This window comes from Chinchilla lanigera, unplaced genomic scaffold, assembly GCF_000276665.1.
Source record: "Chinchilla lanigera isolate Chin_1 unplaced genomic scaffold, ChiLan1.0 scaffold00020, whole genome shotgun sequence".
NCBI classification, from domain to species: Eukaryota; Metazoa; Chordata; class Mammalia; order Rodentia; family Chinchillidae; genus Chinchilla; species Chinchilla lanigera.
The window spans coordinates 7,807,356-7,824,992 of NW_004955421.1; the positions used below are offsets into that span (position 1 = coordinate 7,807,356).

General features: G+C 36.4%; 1 pseudogene; it reads left to right on the plus strand.

Moving 5' to 3' along the window:
• The first annotated feature begins 3,103 nt into the window (after positions 1 to 3,103).
• Positions 3,104 to 17,637, plus strand: part of LOC102029407 — a 25,199-nt pseudogene continuing 10,665 nt past the window's right edge.

The following is a 17,637-nucleotide window of genomic DNA, read 5'->3' on the forward strand; positions in this document are numbered from 1 at the left end:
TCAGCAAAGAAATAGCAGAATTGAACAAAACTTACGAACAAATGGACTTAGTAGATATTTACTTAGTGTTCCACACCACAACATCAAAATACACATTCTTCTCAGCTGCACATGGGATTTTCTCTAAAATAGACTACATACTAGCCCACAGAACAAGCTTAACTAAATGAAAAGGAATTTAAATCATCCCATGCATATTATCTGACCATAGTGCAATAAAATTGGAAATTAATGACAAAAAGAACCACAAAAACTGCATAAACAAATAGAAATTAAATAATAGCCTCCTGAACAACCAATGCGTCACATAAGAAATGAAACAATATCTCCAAGAAACAAAAATGTAAGTACAACTTACCAGAATCTGTGGGATGCGCTGAAAGCAGTCCTCAGAGGAAAGTTTATAGTGGTGAATTCACATATTAGGAGCACAGAATGAGAACAAATAAATACCGTAATGTTGCACCTCAAACTTTTAAAAAAAGAAGACCAGGTCAAGCCCAAAGCTCAAAGAATGGAGGAAATTATAAAGGTCAGTGCAGAAATAAAGGCAATTGAGACAAAGAAAATACTACAAAGAATTAATGAAACAAAGAGTTGGTTCCTTGAAAGAATAAATCAAGCTGATAAACCGCAAGCCAGTGTTATCAAAACATGATAGAAAAAGCTCAAATTCATGCAATAAGGAATGAAAAATGAAATCACTATAGATCCTATAGAAATTCAGAAGATCACCAATACCTACCTGGAAAATCTTTACTCCCATTGGATGGAAAACACAGAAGAAATGAACAGAATCCTAGATAAGTATAAATTACAAAAGTTAAATCAAGAAGATATAAAATTCTTTATTAACCCCATATCAATTATGGAAATTGAAAATGTGATTAAAAACCTACCAACAAAGAAAATCCTAGGTCCTGATGGATTCACAGCTGAATTCTACAAGACATATAAGAGAAGATTTAATGCCAACACTCCTCAAACTCTAATGAAATTGAAAAGGAAGCAATTCTCCCTAGCTCATTTCTGCAGGCAAGTATTATACTGATATCAAAACCAGAGAAAGACCCAACCAAAAAAGAGAACTACAGGCCAATCTCCCTAATGAACATAGATGCAAAGATGCTCAATAAAATACTAGATAGCAGAATTCAGTAAATCTTCAAAATAATCCACTATGACCAAGTAAGATTCAGCCAACAGACACAAGGATAGTTCAATATACACAAATCAATAAATGCAACACACTGTATCAACAGAGCAAAAGATAGATGTAGAAAAACCTTTTGTCAAAGTCCAACACACACTCACGATAAAAACCCTACAGAAAATAGGAATCGATAGTATTTACCTCAATATGATTTAAACCAGTTAGGACAAACCAACAGCCAACATCATACTAAATGGATTAAAATTAAAAGCTTTCACTTTAAAATCAGGAACAAGACAAGGATGCCCAGTGTCACCACTCCTATTCAACAAAATTCTGAAAATATTAGCCAGAGCAATTAAACAAGAGAGTGATATAAAAGGAATAATAATAGGAAAGGAAGAAGTGACATTATCATTATTCACAAATGACATGATGCTCTACACGGAAGACCCCAAAAACTCCACCAGAAGACTCCTAGAATTAATCAACAAATTCAGTAGTGTAGCTGGATACAAAGTCAACACGCAAAAATCAATAGCATTCCTATACACAAACAACAAACAGACTGAGAGAGAAATTAAGGAAATCATACCTTCAACCATAGCATCAAAAAATTAAAATATTTAGGAATCACTCTAACAAAAGAAGTAAAAGATCTATACAGTGAAAACGACTGTACTCTGAAAAAAGAGCTCAAAGAAAATTTCAGAAAACAGAAAGATATTTCTTGCTCATGAATAGGAAGAACCAACATTGTGAAAATATCCATACTCCCAAAATTGTTGTACAGATTCAATACAATTCCAATTACAATACCATGAGAATGCCTCACAGATCTAGAGAAAACATTCCTAAATTCATCTGGAACCAGGAGAAACCCAGAATAGCAAAAGCAATGGTGGGCAGCAAAAACAAGGCAGGAGGCATCACAATCCCTGACTTGAAATTATATTACAAAGCTACTGTGATAAAATCATCATGATATGGGAGAAAAAAGAAAACAGACCTGAGGATCAATAGAACAGACTGGAAGATGCAGCAACAACCACAAACACACTCAGCCACCTTATCTTTGACAAAGGGGCCAAACAAGTCCACTGGAAGGAAGATAGCCTTTGTAATAAATGGTGCTAGAAAAACTGGCTCTCCACATGCCAAAGACTAAAACTAGATCCATGTCTATTACCATGCACTAAACTAAAGTCAAAGTGGATCAAAAATATAAATACTAAAACAGAAACAGTAAATCTACTGCAAGAGAAAGCAGATAAAAATCTTGAAGAAATAGGGGTAGACAGAGAGTTCATGAACTAAAACCAAACTGCACAGGAAATACTTCAGAAAATCAACAACGGGGATCTCATCCTACTGAAAAGCTTCTGTACATTTAAAGAAGTTAGAAGCAGAGTAAAAGGAAAACCCATACACTGGGAAAAAAATTTAGCTGATTGTCCCTCAGACAAGGACTTCTATCTAGAATATATAAAGAATTTCAAAACATCAGCCCCCCAAAATTCAAAGACCCAATACAAAAATAGGCATCTGAGATGAACACACCTCTCAGATAAAGAAATAAATGGTGAATAATTACATGAGAAAATGTTCAACATCATTAATAATTCCTGAAATGCAGATTAGAACAACACTGAGATTCCATCTCACCCCAGTAAAAATGGCTATCATTAAGCAATCAACCAATAACAACCAATAACAAATGCTGGTGAGGCTGTGGAGAAAAATGAACCCTTCTCCATTGCTGGTGGGAGTGTAGACTAGTGAAACCACTGTGGAAATCAGTTTGGAGATTCCTCAGTACACTAGGACTAGAGGTCCCATTCAATCCAACTATTTTCCTCTGGGTATTTTCTCAGAAGAACTTAAAACATCATATTACAGTGATAGATGTGCTCTCATGTTTATAGCAGCACAATTTGTAATTGCTAAATCATGGAAGCAATGCAAACTCCCATTGACTGTGGAATGGGTAAAAAATGTTGTGGTATTTTTATAAAATGGAATATTTGTCAGCTACAAAGAAAGATAAATTTGAGGCTTTTATAGGTAAATGGACACAACTAGAGACCATACTCATAAGTGAAATAAATCAGACCCGCAAGTGTAAACACTGTATTGTCTCACTAGTGTAAGGATCTGAAAGAGTGAATAAAATCTAGGAGGTACAATAGATATTGTGAAATGAAAGAAATTGCTCAAAAGGAAGAACAATTGGGATGAGGGAAAAGAGAAAAAAAGAAGGGGAAAATATGTATACATGTATACACAGGGTAGATAACACAGTTGTACTACTGACCTTTATTGCTTTATTGAAAGGAACAGTTAATGTTAATTGTTTGATCATTCTTACATACCTATATTGGTTTATCTGAGTAACAAATTTGAAGATATCAATATGTAATACCATCACCATTGTTAATTTCCTATCAGGTTGTCTGAAATTCTGTATTGCTTGTACTGTTTTTGTTTTATTTTGTAAATGTATGTGTGTTTGTTAATATGTTTTTGTCCTTTCATCTTTAAAATAAAAAAAGACAAGAAGACTCAGTCTATCTTCTTTAGCCTATTGCAGGGGGAAAATGCAAAGTAAATTTGATATGTGAGATCCCACACATTTTTATATTCTAAAAGAAAGGACCTTCCTGAGAGAAAATAGCCATCTGTAGGTATCTTCTGGCCACCTATTCCTTTCAATTTCTCAAGTTTGATCTGGAAATGTTCACCTTTGACATCTCTACTCTTCCTTTATGTAAAAATCTAGTACCTCATATTTTGAGAATTATTTGTTTAGAGAAAATTGCTTGGCTGCAAAGAATAAAACACTTGCAGTAGCTACTTCTTACCACCCAAAATCCTTCTGTTATGCCTTTATTCTCTAGTAATCTTCCATAGAAGATTACAGGAGAAAAACTTAAAGATGAAGTTCCCAATCTCACCCTAGGGCCAATACCAACAGCCAACTGTACCACCAGAAGGCCAACACACCTGCCTTCCCCTACTGACACAGAAAACATAGCTTATTGCATATTGTTGCTTTAGCATCAGTGTCCTTATTTAAACACACCAGGCCCACCATGTGCCTAAGACTGATTCTTAGTGATCTGTTCCTGTACAGTATTAGCACCTTAGACAGATGGACTATTTTAGTCTTCTTTGTAAGAAAGTGTGTGCACATGAGCAGGATGAGTGACCAAGATAAAAGTCTGTGATGTGTGGTCCATAGCACTGCCTCAGGTGGAATAATCTAAATCATTTTGAAAGCCTCAAACTTCTTTTTTATTCAAAGCTCATTCCTCTTTGGAGAAAAAAAGTACATACAAAAGCTATTTTTAGATCCTTCCAAAAGGGTTGTGGACCCTGGCTTGCAAATCTAGAGAGCCTCACTCCTAGTGAAAAACCTCCATTCTACCCTAGGAGCCAGTCCCTCAGCAGCCTGAGGACAACTGAGGGTAAAGCTACTGCCAAGGTATGTCTCAGCTCAGACAATTTGCTCCCAGGCAATGTCTGGAGATAATTTTGAGCATCAGCACTAAAATGGTGCTACTGGCATCTAGTGGAAGAAGCCAGGGATGCTAAAAATCACCCTACACTACACTGGACAAAATTATCTGGTCCAAAATATAAACAGTGAAGACGTTGAGAAACTCAGTCAAAAGGACATGAAAGAAAAAAGAGACAGAAAAACAACTGTGCACCCACTGGTTGTAAAAAGACCTTGCTAGAACTTCACCTCAGCTGTGCTGTAAGTACTGTAGAAGCATAGGTACTCCAGGCCTGGGTGGGATCATGTAAATCTTTCTCTTGTTATAGTTATTGCTACAAGATGTTTCTCATTTACCATCAAAATTACTAACTGTCATTCATTCTTCTATGTAGTACAGTTTTTACTAAATTTCCAAATGAGTAGTGATTTTTTAAAGATTTTCATTTCCTGTAGGTCATAAAGAGGGTCACTCATCTACAAAATTCCTGTGTCACAATGTCTGTTTCTGAATTTTCCATATTGTCCCTTCAGCTCGGCTGACCCAGCCTGTCACACTGATTGAATCCATGGTTTCAGGAGAGTCCTTTGTCCCAGATTGGACAAGTCACTTTTACCCACCGGCACAGCCCCTAATACCCCCTGCCCTGTCATCGCCACTCAGAACTGTCTTGGTATTCCTTGCCTGTACTTCTCCAAAGCACTTCAGAACCAGCTGAATTGTGAAAAGTATCCAATCTCTAGATTGGATTGAATTACATTGAATTTATGGTGGGAAGAAGCAAGATCTTCACAGGAACATGTGTAGCACTTAGTCGACTTATGGAATTTCTTACTGAGCATTTTCTGTTTATTATAGATTTTATTGGTAGACATCTGTATTGTCTACAAAAGATGGAATTATAATTCTTCCTAATCCCCTCATCTGCTTTACTGCAGGGGTGAGTCTTGCCAGGGCAATGCTAAATAGTAGCACATCCTAGCTAGTTTCTGACCCTCAGAGGGATGCCTGTGATGTCTGACTTTTTTAAATGCCATTAACTGTGAGTCGTGACAGAAATCTTTATTTACATAGATTAGGATGTTTCTTTCTAGTCTTATTAAGAGTTTTAATAAGGGGTGGACGATAAATTTTGCCAAATATCTTTCCTGCATCTGAAGAGACTATAAATTTTTCTCTATTGATCGAAGCTGAAAAAAAGGCTCAGGAGCAGTCGTATCGCCTCCTAATTCAGCCTCCATATCCCTCATCCGCATGCCAGGAGCTGAACACTTCTACCCGAGGACAAGACAGACATGAAGACTCAGGCCTGCCTGCCAGGCATAGAGCTGGAAGCCTTCACAAGCTCCTTAGGCACAAAGGTCTCGGGGGCCTCGTTTTCTCTCCTCGGACCAAACCCCAAGGACAGGAAGGAGTTCTCAGAGACAGTGGTACATGGATTGAAGGGAACAAACAGAAGTCAGATAAGGAGGAAGACCTCCCCTGCACGCCCTTACCACCACCTCACGTCAGCACACATCTTCCAGAGTCCTTGGAGCTAACATAAGGGCTCAGCAACTGGAGTCCTGCCCATCTCATGGTGGAGAAAATAAACGATCAAGTGGAAGTGCTTAGCAGAATGCGTGGGCATGGAAGAGTTCCACAATACGAGCTCTAATATTAGTAAAGGGCACTAAGCAATCAGAGCAAATGTTATTTGCTAGTATATGATTTGTAATCAAATGATGGGTGAGAATCTGTGAACCTTTAAATTAGCAAAATAAGAAATATTATCTTTGGAAAAAAACAGACCATTCATTTCTAGACACTACTGTGTTAAAGGTAAATTTAGAAACCCTAAAATTTATTAATTCTAGGACGCTAAGTCTTTTTACTTTTTATAGCTCAATCTCTGATTCCATGGCCTAGATTATAATTCCTATATATTAGGAGAGGCAACTTTGAGACCTGCTTAGGAGCATGGGCTCAGGAGTCAAAAAGCTACACAAAAATCACAGCTGTGTTACTTGCTATCTGTATGGCCTCTGCATAATCTTTAGCCTGTCTGTGTCTTTTCATCTTCAAAACTGGGATAAAAGAACCTGGATGTCTCTTATTGTTTCTCTAGTGTAAAGCCTGAAAGAGTTAATTTAAACTAGGAGATATGATAGACATTGGGAATTGATAGGAAAGCACTCATAGGTAAAGGATAGCTGGACTATGGGAAAAGAGAAGGGAAAGAAGGAGAAAGTTTGTATATATGTACATGCAGGATAGTTAACACAGGTGTTCTACTGTCCTGTATTTCCTTGCTGAAAGAAACTGTCAGTGAGGCATTGGTTTATTAGCTTTGTATGTCTATATGTGTTTTCATGAGAAACTACATTGAAGATATCAATATGTAATACAATAAGCATTGTTAATTCCCTACCACTCTGTTTGTAACTCTGTAATGTCTGTACTGATCCTTTGCTATTTTGTAAAACGTTGTCGATCTGATAGTATTTTCCTCCTTTTATTTCTAAAATAAAAAAAAAAACTGGATAAAAATAGAACCTAACTCATGATGTTGTAAGGACTAAATAAATACTATACGTAAAGCACTTGAATAATAAGTGCAAATATTGTCTCTCTTTATTATTCTAGGAGCATCATTATTATCTCAGGTATATAGGGAGAAATACGTGAGGTTTAGAGAACATTGCATGAAATAAGATTTGTTTATTAGCTATTTTCCATCCGAAAGGTAAGGTATTCATTTTTAAATACATGCAAGTATTTTTAACCTAAATTTGAATCAGGCATATGTTTGGTAATTATCCTCTTTTATGTTTGTAGAAACCTGCTCATATGTCAATATTATTTTAGAAGTACAGCTCCTTCTGTTCACTCTAAATTGGGGGAGAGGGAAATTAAAAGCCTCCATTAAAATGCCAAAGTGGCAAAACAACATAATGGTATTTATTCAGAATGGTTTGAAGAAATAAAAGTGATTCTTAATCTTGTCTTAACGGATTTAGTATTTTAGTCTTCAAATGTTTTTAATGATTCCTTGCTGCCCACATCAGAAAATTTAAATGCTTTGGTCAAGCATTCTACCATCTGGCCCACCTGCTGTACAACTGTATTGCCTACTTGTTCCTTGTCCTAAACTGAGTTTTTTAAATGTATCATTTACTTTTCATTGAGTATTACACTTCATCTAAATGCCCAATGCACTCACATCACCACCTTGCTGAATTTTACCAAGCTTCTGGTCTGCTAGAGTTTGGGATGTGGAATATCTTACCAAAGGCTTATTTGAAGAATAAAGAATAAGTTCTGTACATTATAGCAGTGCGGGAACTACAGGAACCATTGGCACTGTTGGAAAATGCTGGATATTCCAAGAGGTGACTCCTAGTGGGAAGTCATTAGGCCACATGGGGCATCAGAAAAGAGATCGTGGAATCTGGCTCCTTTTCCCCTTTCTCTTAATCATCCCAGCCATGAGGTTAACATCTTTGCTCTCTCACATGCTCCTGCCATGATGTGCTGTCCACATCCACACCAGAGGCCTAAAAGCAATGTGTCTACCCAATCATGGACTGATACCACTAGAATCATAAGCCAAAGTAAATCTTTTATCTGCATACATTGATTTATCTCAACAATTTGGGACAGTAATAGAAAGGTAACACACTATTGTGCTATGAAGATCTCTCAAAATATTCCTCCCTCTTTCTAAACCAAATACCAGCTTTCCTTTCTCTAACTTTCCACAGTCTTTGACTTACATCTTGCAGGTGTTTCTACACCATTGTACCTGACAACGCTGCACATACTGTGCAGTGTACTGGAGATAGACATTTCCATCTGAGCTGGAAAAACGATTCCTGTAGTTGCCAGACTGTTATAATGCACAGAACTTGGAAGGGTAAGAAATCAATTTTGAATTTGTATCTGAGGCTGGTGAGTCAATTCCCTCTGGTTTAATCAATGAAATACACTGCTCATTTTAGAAACTAAGCATACACATTCTGGCCTCTTGAAATCAGAAATAGTCAAAGTAAAATTCTGCAGGCAGCTTTAGGTTCGCAGAATCAAAGACTCAGCAGGCTTAGAAAACCATCAAGTCTTTTCACTTATTTACATTAATTGTCATTATTTGCAGAACTGGGATCATTTTTTTACTTTCAAGCAAGGTGAAATGTAAGCACCTGGACTATATCCTATCACCATTTACTTCTATTTTCTGGGTCTTCTCAGGTATGCATCACTACCCATTCTGTCTTTACCCATTTCTCCCATTACTCAGTTTAAATATGAGTTGCTCTGAAAGATCATGGTAATTCACGTAAAATATAGTCCTGTTACTTTTCTTTTCTTTAAAGAGAGCATGATAATTGCAAACTGCAACAAACGGAGCTGAAAATAACTCCCCAGGCAGTTGTGCATTAGGAATTAAATTAAAATGAGCCCAATTTATTTTTAAATGACCTGACAATTTGTAAGAAACATTTAAGCTACTTAAATTTTCATCAGTGGAAAAGTAGGAAGCTCATGAAAATCAACAGCTGATCACTTAGTGGGAGAACAGACCTTTTCTTCAGAATCCAAAGAGGTGATACTGATGGAGTATTGGTTAAACATTTACATTCAAACAGTAACAAGAAGAAAGAAAATCCTAATTCAATAGGAGTTTAATCTGCCTTAAAGTCTGAAAAAGAAAGAAAGTTCAATGTCAAATCTCAATTACATATGACAAAAACCTGTACATGAAATTAATTTTCTGATTAGGGTTTGAAATCAAAACCTTAGGAATTTATTTTAGGTACTTTCCTTTGGTGTATAGTGTGAAGGTTTCTGTTTTCAGTAGATGGACTAAACTAAGGTCAATCACATTTCTCCTATGCTCACTGAAACAAGGACGCTTGGCTGGCGTGCTGAGGGAGGAGCTTCACCGTCTCTGCATCATCTCTGCAGTGCCGTGCTCATTCCCAATGCCGCCCACTACTGATTGCATGAGAGTATTTAGAGACATTCACACTGAAGCCATTTTCATTCAAAAATATTTCTTATCTTGTTCATCGCCTAATGTTTGAGCAACAAGCTATAGTGTTAATGTTGCATATGCATTAAAGGCAACGGGCTGAATTGGGTGAACACCTATACAAAACTTAATAAAAGTTATTCATTAAAATATTCTGCCACTCTCTTGGGAAGACATTATTGGATATACATATATATAATACATACCAATGTATACATATATATTAATTACAAGTGTAAAAGTCTTTCAAAAGAGCCATCTACTAGGGCCATTATTTGTATTCAGTGCTGTATTATAATATTTAAATCTTCTTCCTCTTGTTTAACATCAACCATTGCACTGGGCTTAAATCACTATTAAAGGTATACCAATAGAAAGATGTACCTGCCCATATATATACATACATACCTATATAGATACATCTTAATTCATATATATGAATTAATTCGTATATATGAATTAATTAATTAATATATATAATTCATATATATGAATTATACATATATAATTATATATAGTTATATATTATAAATATATATATTTCATATAGCCAGTACAAATGGCTGATTCATCAGACACTGAATCATCACTCTAGTGTTTGAATCACCCACTTTAGGGATAAAAATGTTAATATAAATAATTATTTTTAAAGAAAGGAAATAAACTACCATAATGTTTTAATTTATCCTGAAATTAAAGGTTTTAATATGTAAACTATTTGGTTCCCAAAACAAACTAGGCTTAACTGAAGTATTTCAAAGTTTCAGATGATGTTCAAAAATCACTGGGTTAGATGCTTTTCCTTCCAGAAACATGCTCTGCCCTCTATCCCGGTCTCTGTTCTCCACCGAATTCTCTGACCAGAAAACACAGAAATACTTGCAGTGCATCACTGAAATTAAATGCTGTCTGGCTTTCCATTGTGACCAGTGGGAATAATAGCAAGGGACCAGAGAAAAGGAGACATCTTCCCCTGGCTCACTCTCTGCACTTCCATTGCCATGCTGTGGCCTGCCCTTCAGGGCCTGAGTGTCCCACCATTCCCAGGTAATACTGCTGGTATACTGCCTCTTTAGGGATCAGGCTGCCATTGCACAATGAAATTTTCAGGACCTAAGCCACCACAGTGCCCTTTCGTTCCTAAGAATAGGAGGCTGCTGAGCTCTAATTCCTGATTCCTAAGCAACTGCTGCTCCCTGTGCCCCAGGTCTAAACCACCAGAGAATGCTCCAGATCTTGAACCCCATCTGTGCAAGCCCATGACTCCGCAAGTATAGCTGCATCTCATGGGTGAGTATATATATATATCAGTAGTTAACTCCTGGGAATCCCAGCCTCCCCTCATTCTACCCCTGCATGTACTGTGACAGCTTCCCTGTTTGACCACATGCTCTCTCCAATATCCCTTGTGGTTCCTCCCCAAACTTTTTCAATTGGTCTGTCTATAAATAAACCCTCATCAAACTCGCCTTTTCAAAGTGTGCCATCTGTTTCCTCCTATGATCTGAGTGGCACAGGTAATATTTTGCCTTTTCAGCCTTTAAAATCTGCTCAAAGAAAAGGGGACAATTTCCATGCAATTCTAACAGCTGCGATGAACTAAACATGAAGATATATACAAAGAAGAGGGAGGAATTATTTTTAGTTGTTCAGATCTAGAAAGGCTACACAAAGTCCAGGTAACATTTGAAATAGACCTTTGAGGACTCTCAGTTAAGACTGGTGCAGACAGGATAATCACCGCAAGAAGGGGAAACTAAGCCCAAATCTGAAAAACACAAAAGTTCAGGCAGTTTTCAAAAATGGCAGATTTACAGTGCATTCAAGAGAAGGACAGGGATCACGAGGAAAACAAAGCCTAGAAAATGAATCTGAGGCCATACTTTAGAGGGTTTTGGAATTCAGACTACAGTCCTTCAAAACTGTAGTCTATGGAAAGTGAAGACCTTTTAACAAACTTTATGTAAAAGAGAGATAAGACTAAAGTATCACAGTTTTGTGTGAGTACAGTGGGGGCATGCATAGTGTATGTGTGTGAACTTAATGAGTCTTCATCTCACTAAACTGTAGCCTTCACCAGACTGGGGGTCATTACCAATTTTGTTGCATAATACTCAGCATAAATTAGGCATTAAAATACTTTGATATATGAATGAATACTTAAACAGTGGAAGAATTATAGATAAGAAACTCAGTTGTGAAATGTAGGAAAATAAAGTGGAGAATGGGTATTGAACTAGGAAATGCAAAAGAAAAAAGATGGACCATATAACACTTGTAATCTCAGTACCCTGGAAGACTGAGGCAGGAGATTGCAAAATTCAATTCTAGGCTGGGCAACTTGGTGACTTAGTGAGGCCCTGTCTCACTAAGGAAAAGTGAGACTATTCCACTATTGGGAAAAGAGCTCAGTGCAACAGGCCTGGATTCAATCCTCAGTTCACAAAAAAAAAAAAAAAAAAAAAAAAAAAAAAAAAAAAGGCGGGGGGAGGAATTCAAGATCAACAGGAGAAAAATGTTGGAGCATATGTCTGTCATCCCAGCTACCTCAGAAACTCTGGCAGGAGGATCCCTAGTTCAGTGTCACTTGGGCAACTCAATGAGACCCTATGTCAAAATTCAAAACATCAAAAGGGCTGGGGATGTAGCTTAGTGGTAGAGTATTTGCCCAGCATGTGTAGGGGCCTGAGTTCAAACCCTAGTTTTGGGGGGGCCCTGGTCACAATTCAGTACATGAATTTCACATGTGGCCAATGACTCATCACCAAATAAGCAGCTTTCAGGTATAATGAAATCTCCCCTCTGAGACATTTTGAAACATTTAATAATAACACAGCCTACACCATGAAGAACAAGCTGTGAAATAAAATCTACATATCCTATAGGTGAAAAATAGATAACCGTGAATTACCGTATATATGGATTTTCTTTTAGGTTTGGAATTGGACAAAAAAAGAAAAACTCAAGGAGGGATGAATATATTTGGGGAGGCTACAACTGGAGCTTAAAAGATAAAGCTATGTGGATGGCAGAGGCCCAAGTGAACTCTGTTGTGTGCCCCACCCTAGGGTCGTGCGTCATAGCTGTATCTGACCTAAATTGCTGCTACATTCCAGCCCTAGGAACCAGTAAACCAAACTAGAGCCATCGCTATTCTGTGCCCTTCTCATTGAGTCCTGCATCACCCTGCCTTTCCCAAGACTTAACAATGTTGTACCCTGCCACCCAGAGACCAGGCTTCCATGGCACCCAATATTCCCAGGACCTGAGCCACCCTAGTAACCTCCCATCTCCAAGGCCATGTTGCTGATATTTTGCAATACCTTGGGCCCAAGCTACTACTGCTCTATATATCTCAGAACAAAGTCAGAAGAGTATGTCCCAAGTGTTGAATGCTGGCTTTATGGGTAACCTATGCATGCTCATGGCTCAGAAAGTGCATCTGCACACCAATACCTAGGTTGTGCAGTAGTTCTGTGAAACCCTGAGGTTGGGACTCTGGCTTTGTAGCCAGTAAAAGCAGCTATACCTTGGAACCCAACTCTGATGCACCTGGCTGCAGATTATGTTAAACTTGGGGAAAAGAGGGATTCCCTTAGCTGGGACTTTAAGAAGAGAAGAGATGGACCCCAGCAGCCCCTACCATCAAGGAACTCAACAGTCTGCTACTGCTGCCATTGCCATAAATATCCACAAACTTGCCTTTCAAGGATCCCAACATTTTCACTGATGCCTATTTCAGCTGACAGAGCTGTGCAGAAACTACATCATTGTGGAGATACCTATAAGAAACACACCCCACTGAAGTAGAAACTTCCCACCAACTCAAAGGTGAAATTCTTTCCCCACTGAAGCCAGACCAAAAACCCTGGAAGAGGTAAATGTTATGCCACATGTGCAGATGTATAGTCAATGTCATAAGAAACACAGAGAATATAGAAATCACCGAAAGAAACACAAAATAGCTAAGTCAACTTTTATATGTTTATATCCAGTAATACTGCCTGAAAAATGCACTTTAAGAACATGTATAAGTTGAAAATGAAAATGAAAATCAAGTTGAAAATGAAAGTGAAAATGTAAATCACAGAAAGTGATTCTATGAAAATTTTAACAAAAACTGAGCAAAGATGGCGTACTCATATCCCACAAAATCGACTTGATATAAAAGTCTATTCTTCACTCTAAAAAGAAACTTATAAGGTCATTATATTAAGAAGTCAATTTATAAAAAGTATATCACATTAGTAAATACATATGCACTCTACATCACAGTACATAAACATACAAACCTATTATTGACACAACTAAAAAGGAAAATTAATAACAATAGTATTAGACTTTACTATTCCATTTTCAAGAATGAACATATTGTCCAGATAGAAAGTGAATTGGAACAATTCTATTAATCAAATGGACCTAACAGACAAGTATAGAATGTACCACTGAACAACAACATCACAAAAATTCTTCTCGAGGGCACAGAGAACATTCTTCTGGATAAATTATATGTTGAGTGACATAACCAGTATTAACATATATAATAAGAATAAAATCATACCAATTATATTTTCCAAAAAGAAAAGTATAAAATTGGAAATAAATAATGGAAAGAAACTAACAAGCAGATGGGAATAAAACACACTCCAGAAAAACAAAAGGATTACAGAAGAAATCAGAATGCAATTAAAAAACAAATCTTGATATAAATATGGAAACACTATATATCTAAATATACAAATATAGTAAAAGCAAATCTAAGAGGAATGTTTATACCAATAAATTCATACCTTAAAAAGATAAAGATATCAAATAAACAATCTAAATTCAAGAACCTACAAAATTAATTCTTTATATACTCTACATAGAAGGCCTTTGTTCATGGGAGAGTTGGTTAATTTTTTTTCCCAATATGTGGGTTTTCTTTGTACTCTGCTGGTGGTTTCTTCAGATGTGCAAAAACTTTTCAATCAGATGAGATCCCAGTGCTGCTTCTTTGAAGCATTTCCCATACAGTTTGAATTGTGTTCATGAACTCTCTGCCTACCCCTATGTCTTCAAGATTTCTACCTACTTTCTCTTCCAGTAGACTTAGCGTTTCTCTTTTAATATTTATATCTTTGATCCATTTTTACTTTAGCTTAATGCATAGTGATAGACATGGGTCTAGTTTTTGTCTTCAACATGTGAAAAGCCAGTTTTGCCAGCCCCATTTATTAAGGAGGCTATCTTTCTTCCAGTGAACTTGTTTGGCCCCTTTGTCAAAGATAAGGTGGCTGAGTGTGTTTGTGGTTGTTGCTACATCTTCCAGTCTGTTCTATTGATCCTCAGGTCTGTTTTTCTTTTTTTCCCCATACCATGCTGATTTTATCACAGTAGCTTTGTAGTATAATTTTCAGTCAGCGATTGTTGTGCATCCTGCCTTACTTTTGTTGCGCAGGATTGCTTTGCTATTCTGGGTCTCTTCTGGTTCCAGATGAATTTTTGGAATGTTTTCTCTAGATCTGTGAGGCATACTAATGATATTTTGATCAGGATTGCATTAAGTCTGGCAATTCCAATGAAAATACCATTTGTATAGCTCACAGACTTAGAGAAAACATTCCAAGAAGAAACTCAGAATAGCATAAGCAGTCCTGGGCAACAAAGGCAAGGCAGGAGGTATCACACTCCCCAATTTGAAATTATACTACAAAGCTACTGTGATAAAAGCAGCATGATATCAGCAGAAAAAAAAAAAGAAGATCAATGGAACACACTAGAATATGCAGACACAACTACAAACACACTCAGCCATCTTATCTTTGACAAAGGGGCCAAACATGTACTCTGGAAGGAAGATAGCCTCTTTTAATAAACGGTGCTGGCAAAACTGGCTTTCCACATGCTAAAGACTAAAACTAGACCCATGTCTATCACCATGCATGAAAATAAAGTCAAAATTCCTTAAAGATCTAAATATAAAACAATAACACTAGATCTAATAGAAGAGAAAGTAGGTGGAAGTCTTGAAGACATAGGGGTAGGTAGAGAGTCCATAAAAAAAAACAAATTGTACAGGAAATACTTCAAAAAATCAACAACTGGGATCTCATATTATTGAAAAGTTTTTGCACATCAAAAGAAATTACCAACAGAGTGAAAAGGAAACCCACGAATTGGGAAAAATTTTAGCCATGTTCTGCAGACAAAAGGCTCTGTCCAGAACATATAAAGAATTAAAAAAAAAAGTCAGGCCCCCAAAATTCAAAGACTCACTACAAAAATGGGCATCTCAGAGGAATACACACTTCTCACATGAAGTAATACAAATGGCAAATAAATACATGAGAAAATGTTTAATGTCATTAATCATTTGAGATATGCAAATTAAAGCAACACTGAGATTCCATCTCACCCCAGAAAGAATGGCTATGCTGTTTTGTCTATGTATTTTTTTTATTTTGGGTTTTTTAAAATGAAAAACAAAATTTATATGTGTATATAAAGATAGCTGGAATAGGTGGATTGCTGATATCTGTGGTTTATTGAAAGGAAAAGTCAATGCTTAAAATTTTCTTTTTTCTTGACCAATTTGACATGTTTAAATTTGGTAATCAGAATGACTGATTCCAAAACAACAATATGCAGTATAAGAACCATTATTGAACTCCTACAATCTTCTATGGTGAAACTTCACATCATTTCCAATGTTTTTTTTTAATTACTTGTTGCTGTCTTTAATTGTTCGATCAAATTTACATTCTTATGTCTGGTGGACTGAGCAACTTCGTTGAAGATAATTGTATGTAATGTTGCAACCACTGTTAATTCCTATCATTTTGTTTTGAAATCATGTATTGTTTTTGTTGTTTTTGTGTTGTTTTGATTTTGTCTTCATTGTTGTTTTGTTAGTTTTTAAATTTTAAAATAAAAAATAAATAAATAAAGGATTTCATTTTATGCATATAACAATTTTGAGAGTATGGCCATTTTCACAATGTTGGTTCTTCCTATCCATGAGCAAGGAATGTCTTTCCATTTTCTGAAATCCTCTTTCATACATTTTTTCAGAGTAGTGTAGTTTTCACTGTATATACTTTTTACTTCTTTTGTCAGACTGATTCCTAAGTATTTCAGGTTTTTTTTTGATGCTACCATGAAGTACTGTTTCCTTAATTTCTCTCTCAGTGAAATCACGCCCCCCAAATTGAAAGACCCAGTACAAATATGGGCATCTGAGATGAATATACACTTCTCAGATAAAGAAATACAAATGGCAAATAAGTACCTGAAAAAATGTTCAACATCATTAGTCATCTGAGATATACAAATTAAGATAACACTGAGATTCCATCTCACCCCAGAAAGAATGTCTATCATCAAGAAGTCAACTAATAACAAATGCTGAAGGAGCTATGGGGAAAGAAGGAACCGTTCTCCACTGTTGGTAAGAGTGTAGACTGGTGCTGTTACTGTGGAGATCAGTCTGGAGATTCCTCAGGAAACTAGAATTAGAGGTCCCATTCAACACAGCTATTTCCCTTTTGGGTATTTTTCCAGAAGAACTAAAAAAATCATACCACATCTATATATGTGCATCCATGTTTATAGCAGCACAATTTGTAATAGCTGAATCTTGGAAACAACCCAAATACCCATCAACTGAGGAATGGATAAAAAATATGTGGTATTTTTATATCATGGAATATTACTCAGCTATAAAGAAAGATAAACTTGAGGCTTTTATAGGTAAGAGGCTGCATCTAGAGACCATATTCAGAAGTGAAATAAATCAGACTCACATGTGTAAACATCATATTGTCTCTCTAGTGTAATAACCTGAAAGAGTAAATAAAATCTAAAAGGTACAATAGATATAGTGAAAGGGAAAGCAACTGCTCAAAAGGAAAGAACTATTAGGAAGAGGAAAAAGAAAAGAAAGAAAGAAAGAAAGAAAGAAAGAAAGAAAGAAAGAAAGAAAGAAAGAAAGA